Source organism: Chiloscyllium plagiosum, unplaced genomic scaffold, assembly GCF_004010195.1.
Source record: "Chiloscyllium plagiosum isolate BGI_BamShark_2017 unplaced genomic scaffold, ASM401019v2 scaf_2507, whole genome shotgun sequence".
Taxonomy (NCBI): Eukaryota; Metazoa; Chordata; class Chondrichthyes; order Orectolobiformes; family Hemiscylliidae; genus Chiloscyllium; species Chiloscyllium plagiosum.
Window position 1 is genome coordinate 1 of NW_025213227.1, and position 7,002 is coordinate 7,002.

Here is a 7,002-nt window from a genome sequence, read left to right on the forward strand (position 1 = left end):
CTAGTTGGTCGTTCAACCAATCGGAGTGAATGAAGGGCGGGACAATACTCAACCACATGATAAATTTCACTGACAGCACAGTGTTGTTGTGACCAAGGTATAGGCAATGTGTGAAGGTGAAGGGCAGGGGAAAGGAAAGACACATTGACCAGGAAGAGGAGGAAGTTTTCATGGTATGGGATGAGAGGTTTTATGGAACTTAGTGCACATTGTAAAACACAAATTTCAAAATCCAAATTCTGCACCATTTTCCCTCCCTATAATGCATTTTGCACTCCCTGAAATATCAACTGTGTTTCTCCCTCCACAGATACCATTGATCAGTGCCAAAGCCCCATTGCCTGTGGAGAAGGTGATGTTTGAATTCCTTGTACAGCTGCAATTCGTGTGTTGAAGGTGCTCCCACAATGTGGTTGGGTAAGAGCTGTTATAGATTATTCACTCAGCGACAGGGAAGAGTTGACAATGTATGTGCAAATCAACAACAGTTTTTTTTTTATTATCATGTTTATAATTCCACAGAAATACTATTGAGAACTTCTGACATAAGGCCACAGATGGGGATATTAGGTCAGGTGATCAAAAGAATTGCCAAATAAACAGGTTTTCAGGAATACCTCAAAGGAGGAAAGCAGGTCTGAGGGGGTTAGGGTGGGAATTCCAGATCGTGTTGCCTTGGCAACAGTAGAAACAGCTGGACGGTTGAAGCAATGAATAAACACATCGTTGGGAGTCTGAAAGAAAATGAGTTGTCGGGGTCTCACAGGTTGTGTGGTGCTGGGAGACAGGGGTGTTCACAGCCAGGAATTACATCAAGGGTGAGAATTTTAAATTGTTGTTATGTCCTTCTCTCCCATTCTGCTGCAAACTAATATTTGACCCCACCGTTGTTGGAAAAACCTGCTCCATCTCGACTCTCCCTTTCCTTTCTGAATTCCTTATATTTGATGTCCCTCAAGGATCTCGCCTTGGTCCGTTCTGTTTCTCACCGACACACTGCCAGGAGGTGACATCGTCCAAAAGCACCGTGTTAGGTTTCACATGTACACTGACAATGCCCAGCTCTCCCTCCCCATTATCCCTCTCCATTACTGAGTTATCAAACTGCTCATCACACTGCCACTACGCGATTGGCTGCAATTTCCTACAACGGACCGTTGCAATGATTAAACCCATTGCCTTCAGTTGCTATTACAAATTACTTTCCCTTACTGCTGAGCCCCTCCCTCTCCCTGGGAACTGTCTGAGGCAGAACTGCACTCTTCACAATATTGCTCTCATATCTGACCCCAAGGAGACCTTCTGATCAGACACCTACACAGTCACAAACACCAGGAATTCCAATCTCTTAAAATGTTGCTGATCTCCACCTCATTCCAGCTCCATTGCTAATGAAACCCCTGATTCGTGTTGGTGTTGCCTTAAACTTGACGAATCCAAAACAGAACCCATGATTCCTTGACTGACTCAGAATCTGGTTCCAGACTCCCGCATGATGGGAAACATCACACGGTGGCACAGTGGTTAGCACTGCTGCCTTACAGCGCCAGAGACCCGGGTTCAATTCCCGCCTCAGGCGACTGACTGTGTGGAGTTTGCACGTTCTCCCCGTGTCTGCGTGGGTTTCCTCCGGGTGCTCCGGTTTCCTCCCACAGTGCAAAGATGTGCAGGTCAGGTGAATTGGCCATGCTAAATTGCCCGTAGTGTTAGGTAAGGGGTAAATATAGGAGTATGGGTGGGTTGCGCTTCGGCGGGGCAGTGTGGACTTGTTGGGCCGAAGGGCCTGTTTCCACACTGTAAGTAATCGAATCTAATCTAATCCACTCAGTATTTACCCTGTCAAACTCCTTAAGTATCCTGCAGGTTACAATGAGATCCCCTCTCATTCCTCCCAAATCCAGTGAGTAGAGTCCCAACTTCTTCAGTCTTTTCTTAAAAAATAATTCCTGCAAACCAGGGATCATCCCAGTCAATTTTCTGTGAAATGCCTCTGATGAAATGATGTATTTCCTTAAATAAAGGGACCAAAACTTCTGTCATTTCTCCAGGTGTGGTCTGACTCGCACTTTATAAAGTTCCTCTCAGGTATATCCTCCAAACAACTTCCTTTCAACTTGCACAGATGTTGTTGGAAATGCTCAGCGGGTCATGCAGCATCTGTGAATGAAAATCAGTTAAAGTTTCTGGTCTGGTCACCCTTCCTCAGATACGTTAACTCTAATTTATTTTCGCACCTGCTGTTAGACCTGCTAAGCTTTTTCCAGAAACTTCTGTTTCTCTTCCTGGTTTCCAGCATCTTCAGTTGTTTCGGTTTTCACAGCCTTTAAACTTGCCATCTCTTCTCTAGAATTTGTCATTTCCACATTGGAAAAAAGATTCACATTTGTTTGGTCTCCCCTACCCTGGGAAAAAATGTTCTGGAGTACAGTTCTGCTGCTGTTGATGTCCCACAGTGCCTCAGAGATACCCAGTTTGAGATCCTACATCTCTTCGAAGTCTGTCCCATTTAGAACGGTGATAGTGTCACTCAACACAGTGGAGGTTTTTCTCAACTTTAAGCCTAGATTTGTGTCTCCAAAAGGAATGTGTGATGGTCGCTCGTACTGATACTGTCATGGACAGATGTATCTGCAGCTGGTCAATTCATAACAATGAGATCAAGTATGTTTTTCCCTCTTGTTGGTTCCTTCACCACCTGCTGCAGACTCAATTGAGCAGCAATGTCCTTCAGGACCTGCCCAGCTCAGTCTGTAATTCTGTTGCAGAGGTAGTCTCGATTGTGGATATTGAAATCCTGTACCCGGAGTACGTTTGACACCATTTTATTGCCTCAGTGCTTCCTTCAAATGTTGTTCAACATGAAGGAGAACTGATCCATCAGCCAAGGGAGGACAGGACGTGGTAATCAGCAGGAGCCATGAGACGTCCTGGTGTCCGGAGTCAATGCTGAGTACTCCCAGGGCAAATCCTTCCTATCTGTGCCACGACCTCTGCCTGGTCTATCCTGCTGGTGGGGCAGGACATATCCAGAGATTTCAGAAGAAAGTGAAGACTGCAGATGCTGGAGATTAGCGTCAAGAGTCTGGTGCTGGAAAAGCACAGCAGGTCAGGCTGATGAAGGGCTGAGGCTCGAAACATCGATTCTCCTTCTCCTCGGATGCTCTCTCACCTGTTGCGCTTTTCCATCACCACAATCTCAATATCTTGGAATGGTGATGGTGGTGTCTGGTCATTGTCTGTAAGGACTGTTTCCATGAGTATGACTATGTCAGGCTGGTCCTTGATTGGTCTGTGAGACAGCTCTGCACATTTTGGCACCAAAGTCCAGATGTTAGTATGGAGGACATTGCACCATCGAGAGGGCTGATTCTGTGGTTGTATTTTCTGGTGCCTTCTTAGATGCCGAGTGGTCCATCGCGTTTCATTACTTTGTTGAAAGTTTGCAGTGATTATTTCAGTGAGTAGCTTGCTGGGCGACTGTCAGGTTGGCAGGGTTTTTTACGCCATTGACAATGATTCCATGGAGATCAGGAGATTCCTAATTCCAGTTATTTTTTCTTGAATTCAGATTCCACCATCTGTCAAGATGGGATTCAAACCAGGACTTCAGTCGTTTGTTTTAATATTTTGGATAAAATTTAAATACATTAGGTTTGTTCACTCACTTTAAATATCACTTACCCAGGTTTTGTTCCTTTGTGAAACACTGTCCATCATCCTGTCCCCTCCATCCTTTTCTCCAACAACAAGACTTTGGAGCACAAAGAGTTTATCTGTTACTAAGACTGAGATAATCCGATCTGCTGCTTCCCTCCCTCCCACTAGCCCACTGAGTCAAACTGCCTCACGTAGTGTTCCTGCTTTTTGTCCTAAATTTACATCTTCCTCCAATCTCTTGTGAAGCCTTATCAGAGCTCATCTTGACCTTTACCCTAATTTCACTAAACTAAAAACTTTCCAACTTTCTTTCCTCCTCCTCCTCCTCCTCATCATCAGTCCCCCTCACCGATTCACAGATATTGTTCCTTGTTCTGTCTTTTCTGGTTATGTCCTTCTCTCCCAAAATCCTGCTCCATCTCCACTCTCCCTTTCCTTTCTGAATTCCTTGCATTTGGTGTCCTTGTTCCCTTCTGTCTCTCACATACAGACTGCCAGATACTGCCAGGAGATGACATTGTGCAAAAGCACCATGTTAGGTTTCACATGTACACTGACGATGCCCATCTCTCCCTCCCCATCATCCCTCTCCATTACCCCACTGTTACTAAGTTATCAAACTGCTTACCACATTCCCACTACTCGATTATGCGCAGTTTCCTCCAATGAAACATTGTAGTGGTTAAACCCGTTGCCTGACAAATTCCTTTCCGTTACTGCTGAGCCTCTCCCTCTCAGTGGGAACTATGCAGCAGAACTGCACTCTTCACAGTATTGCAGTTATATCTGACGCGAAGCTGACCTTCTGATCAGACATCTACACAATCACAAACACCAGGAATTCCAATTTCTTAAACATTGCTTATCTCCTCCTCAGCCCAGCTCCATTTCTACTGAAACCCCTTACCCGTGTCTGTGTTGCCTTAAACTTGACGAATCCGAAACAGAACCCTTGATTCTGTGACTGACTCAGAATCTGGTTTCAAACTCCCCCGTCAGTATTTACCCTCAGACACATCAGTATTTATTCTGTCAAACCCCTTAAGAAACTGGTGGTGTGGTCTGATTGTAGCTCGTGGAAATGGCAGAGGATGATGTGTTGTATCTGGGTGGAAGGTAAGGACTTGGGGGGGTGTTCTATCCTTGTTGCAGTTGGAGGTGTGGGTTTCAAAGGCAGAGGTGCGGGAAGTGGAGAAGATATAGTGGATCATATTGAACACATGGGAGGGGAAATTGCAGTCCTTGAAATACGGTGCCATTTGGTATGTTCTGGCCTCACAGGAACACTGCACTAAGCATGAGACAGAGATGTTGGCCAGGGAACAGGCTCGTGTGTTAAAGTGGCAGGCAGCTGGAAGCTCGGGGTCTGTTTTAGCAACAGAACGTAGATCATCAGTCGCCATTTCCGCCACCTCCACTGAGATGCTGCCAGACACAGGTTCCTGTCCCCTCCATTAACAACAATGCACCCTCCAGCCAGATCTTAATCCACTCCTTTGTCTTTCCAAATGTTCTGGTCTCTCTTTGGGTTCTGTTCCTGCCTATTATTTACTCTTTCACCCCTATCTCCTGCAGTATAAAGATCTGCAGGTTAGTTGAATTGGCCAAGCTGAATTTCCCATAATGTTCAGGGATGTGTAGGTTAGGTGCATTAGTCAGGAGAAATATACTTTAATAGGGTAGGGAAATGGGTCTGGGTGGGATACCCTTCGGAGGGACGCTGTGGAACGTTTGGGCCGAATGGCCTATTTGGACACTGTCAGGATTCTAATTTTCCCAGCTCCTGTCAGTTCTGAGGAAGGGCCACTGGACAGATTTCTGTTCCCAGATGCTGCCAGACCTGCTGAGCTTTCCCAGCACCTTTCTGCTTGTTGTTCCTGATTGACACCATCCATACACCTTCTGGGTTATATTCAGACAGGGGGAGGATCCCACCACTGACCTCACAATGGGCTCCAGCTGATTGATGGCAGCTTCGGACCAATCGGAAAAGGTGGCAGGACTGGTGGATGAAGTGGAACCAGCTGGTCATCCAAACAATGGGAGTGAATAAGGGGCGTGGCCAATGGGATGACACGTCACCAGTAACTCAGCCGATGCAGTGCCACGCGACTCGGCCATTGTTGAATGTGGGAGACGCAAACAGGGAAGGGAAGAGTGGCCTTGGAAACAGGGAGATAATGAATCACTTTGGGAAGTTTTAATTACACTCTGTGTGGTTCGTAAGTCTGAATTAGAAACTCTTAATCTCGCTTTTGCAGCAGATGGGAAAATGGCTGCGGCCCTCAGGCGGTGAAAGGTCCTGAGATATGGCCGCCATTTTTATTGGAGGTAAGGTACAGTGAGGCGCATGTGCATGTCCCCTTCCTAGGATGGGGATGGGGGGGGGGGGGGGGTGGGGGGAGGGCGTGTAACTTGAAGAGAGGCATTTACATGTCAAGCACATACTTTTTTCTTGGTATGTCTTTATATTCTTCCTGAACTGACTGTGCGTTTTGTTTTGTGAATTCATTTCAGAGGATATTAAATCAGAATAATTGAGGTTGTGATCTCAAAAGCAAGTTTTTACAGTCAATGGAGTCATCAGGATCTGAATATCATAGGCATTTAACTGTGGAAGGAGAAAGGTTTGTCTGTTCTGTTTGTGGGAAGATATCTCCAATATTTTTGTTAAGCAGAAAGATGTACAAATTCGTGGTTGAATCACCCTTTGGGTGTGTGCTCTGTTCTGGGCCCTGCAGCAGAGGAAGGAGATATTGGCCTGAGAGGGAGCACGGATTTATCCAATTTACACCTTGTTTCTTTGTAAGTACTCTCAGATTTAGACCCAATCACCCACTTCATTATGTTAACCTGTAAACTTCATGTTTTCAATTTCCTGCAAACTTCCCACTAAAAATCATTTTGGACTCAAATTCCAATACCTTTTCAGGTGGAATGTTCCAGCTTCTGACAACTGTCTGTTCATTCAGAAACTGCTGAGGTCCATGTTGACTCTGGGGTTACAAAGGTGAGCTGCTGTCCCTGAGCTCCCATTGAGATGCATTGGAACAGTACAGGAGGCTGAGGGCAATGTCGGTATGAGCAGACAATGAAAATGACAGGGCTGCATTATGAGGGCTGCTTGGCTCAATGAGAGTGTTCTGGAGATGTGTGTAATCAGACTGATGTGAGACAGGGAGAAGGTGAAGCTGAAACTCAGTTTTAGTTCAGGCCGTTCAGAAATTCACAGTCCCAGTGGGAATAGCCAACTTGTCAGTGATACCTGCGGAGTAATTACGTTTTTAAAAGTACGACATATCAGCTTAAGTAAAGATTTTTAAAATTATAATGGGCATGTTTGAA

The 7,002-nt window shown here is 45.6% G+C and overlaps 1 long non-coding RNA gene across 1 annotated transcript in view; it reads left to right on the top strand.

Annotated features, from left to right (window-relative positions):
* Positions 1 to 112: 112 nt before the first annotated feature.
* LOC122547578 overlaps positions 113 to 7,002 on the top strand; it is a 14,375-nt gene continuing 7,485 nt past the window's right edge. Inside the window, exons 1-2 of the long non-coding RNA XR_006311034.1 lie at positions 113 to 173; positions 311 to 417. This is a non-coding gene — a long non-coding RNA (uncharacterized LOC122547578). The remainder of the gene's footprint in view (positions 174 to 310; positions 418 to 7,002) is intronic.